This window comes from Pantherophis guttatus, chromosome 1 (assembly GCF_059756535.1).
Source record: "Pantherophis guttatus breed Tessera chromosome 1, ASM5975653v1, whole genome shotgun sequence".
NCBI lineage: Eukaryota > Metazoa > Chordata > Lepidosauria > Squamata > Colubridae > Pantherophis > Pantherophis guttatus.
In genome coordinates, this window is record NC_142063.1 from 20011632 (window position 1) to 20013997 (window position 2366).

General features: G+C 41.8%; 1 protein-coding gene across 2 annotated transcripts in view; it reads right to left on the bottom strand.

The window, feature by feature from the left end:
• TBXA2R (thromboxane A2 receptor) overlaps positions 1-1331 on the bottom strand; it is a 53641-nt gene extending 52310 nt beyond the window's left edge. Inside the window, exon 1 of one of the 2 annotated variants that reach the window (XM_034437768.3) lies at positions 1236-1331. The gene's annotated coding sequence lies outside the window, so the exon portion shown is untranslated. The remainder of the gene's footprint in view (positions 1-1235) is intronic. The other variant, XM_060694459.2, reaches the window with a different exon arrangement.
• Positions 1332-2366: the final 1035 nt, after the last annotated feature.

The window sequence follows — 2366 nt, forward strand, 5'->3', positions numbered from 1 at the left end:
ACTCCAGGGAGATACGAGAAACAGAAAACTATCTTGCAGCCAAATTATGACAGACAAGAGACTAGAAGGCCAAACAGCAATTATTTAAAAGAGATCATGACTTTTTATGATTCACAGGCTCATCCACAAGCCTCACAAATTTAAACTGCACGGTCCAAAAACCACTGTGTTCTAATATCAATTTATTTCTTCCAAGCTAGAGGTGAAAGATTAGAATCCATTTCTTTGGGTTTCCTGTACCTTCTACTGTGCTTTTATTGTAGTTTTGCTTCTGCAAATGAAAGTTCCTAACAGCCCAATCAACCTTTAAAAACCTTCTTCCTTATCTATGAATGCATCTCATCTCTTCTATCATCACATATACTGGCATGGAGTTCCATCAGCTACCAACATGCATTGTGAAAAGACAGTATCCTTTACTTCTGGATGTCAAGCAAGACTCAGCTCTTGATAACTTGCAAGCAGACTATTCTGATTCATTGCTTCTCCTGCTTATATATAAGAACAGGGAAACCGTTTGGTATCCACAAACAATTTGCCTTCTCATTAAGTTCCCACTCTGAAAATTTGTATATGGAAGCAAAAGTAATCTGGAGAATGGGTCTTATTTTGGAAAGTCTCTTTGAAAGAGAGAAGGAGTAGCCATCCTCTGAAGTCTCAACACCAATTAAACTTAGAGCGGGCTACGCCTGCTAATGAAGTTCCTCACATTAAGTGATTAATACATTAAGGAAGGGTTTTTCAATGAAGAAACTGACTCAGCAAAAAAAAAAAAATAGCAAATTTTGACACAGCCAAGAGCATTTTGGAGAGTACTTTTAAGTTGATAACCTTAATTTATCTGCCAATGTTCTCATCATTTGCTGCTCCTATTTACTAACTTCATCTCAAGAAGAGGAGAGGAGAGGAGAGGAGAGGAGAGGAGAGGAGAGGAGAGGAGAGAAAAGAGAAGAGAAGAGAAGAGAAGAGAAGAGAAGAGAAGAGAAGAGAAGAGAAGAGAAGAGAAAAAACATTACTGTTTTCCAATCTTCCTCCCTGCTTCTCTTCTCACTTTTTTTTCTTGTGGTTTATCATTTTTGTATCTTAGGAGCTTCCAAAGGAACAAATTTTCAGTTTACCCCTTTCCATCACACCGTTAATTTCTGCCTGCACCTTGGTACCAGAACTGTCCTTCTTTAATCAGAAAAACAGCTTGCCAAGAGCAAACAGAGGAGATCCAGGGACTGGCCACTTACCTTTCAACTGGGAACTGAGAAGTTGGTGTCTCTGGCTCAGGGGGCAGCCCAGCGTCTGCCTAAACCGCCTGCATTTGTACAAAGCACAGAAGAGACGGAAGGGAGGGTGGGTGGGAGAAGGGAGGGGCCTCCAGATTCTAGCCCAGAGGTTGGCTGCATCTGCAGGAGTCTTCTCGTCGGCTCAGAAGGGAAGGGGGTCTGTGGAACTCACTGGGAAAGGGAATTTAATTATTTTTGTAATTGAAGGTTACTTGGGAAGGTCATTCCAGAATGCTAAGAGAAAACACATGTGTGGCAGAAGACAATAAGGTCCATTTCAATCCCCAGGGCCTAGAATTGAGGATGAGGCAAGAGTAAATGAATCAGGACAGGATATTGCAAAGAGGTGAGAAAGTTGCCCACTCCAGCTGGAACAGATGTTTTATCGGGGTGCGGGTGGGGGTAGGGGAAGGAAGTATAGCTAAAGTGATGTAGTGGCTAAAGTGCTACACTAGAAATCAGAAGATTGTGAGTTCTCGTCTAGCTTTAGGCGTGAAAGCCTGCTGGGTGACTTTGGCCCAATCACCAGGAAACTGTGAGTTCTAGTCTCACTTTAGGCACGAAAGCCTGCTGGCTGACTTTGGACCGATCATTCTCTCTCAGCTTAATCCACCTCACATGGTTGTTGTTGTGGGGAAAAATAGGAGGAGGATATTCGCCATCTTGAGTTGTTTGTAAAAATAATGTACAAATAATAAAGGGATATATTATATATATATATATACTAACTACTAAATAAAATAAAGTAAAATCCAAACTGCCATGTTTCTAAGAGGGCACTTTCAATGCAAGTTTGATCCACATCACTCAACTTCCCTTAAAGTCTATGGAGACTCTCAGTCATCCAGGTCAGGAGTCTCCAACCTTGGCAACTTTAAGACTTGTGGACTTCAACTCCCAGAATTCCTCGGCCAGCAAAGCTTTAAGTCTTAAAGTTGCCAAGGTTGGAGACCCCTGATCCAGGTCATAGTTATCCCAAAGGTGCTTTTTCAAGAGGCAACTGGACTTTCCGGTTTTTCTTTGAAGACGTTTTGCTTCTCATCCAAGAAGATTCTTCGTGAGCTGAAGGAGCTTCTTGGATGAGACGCGAAC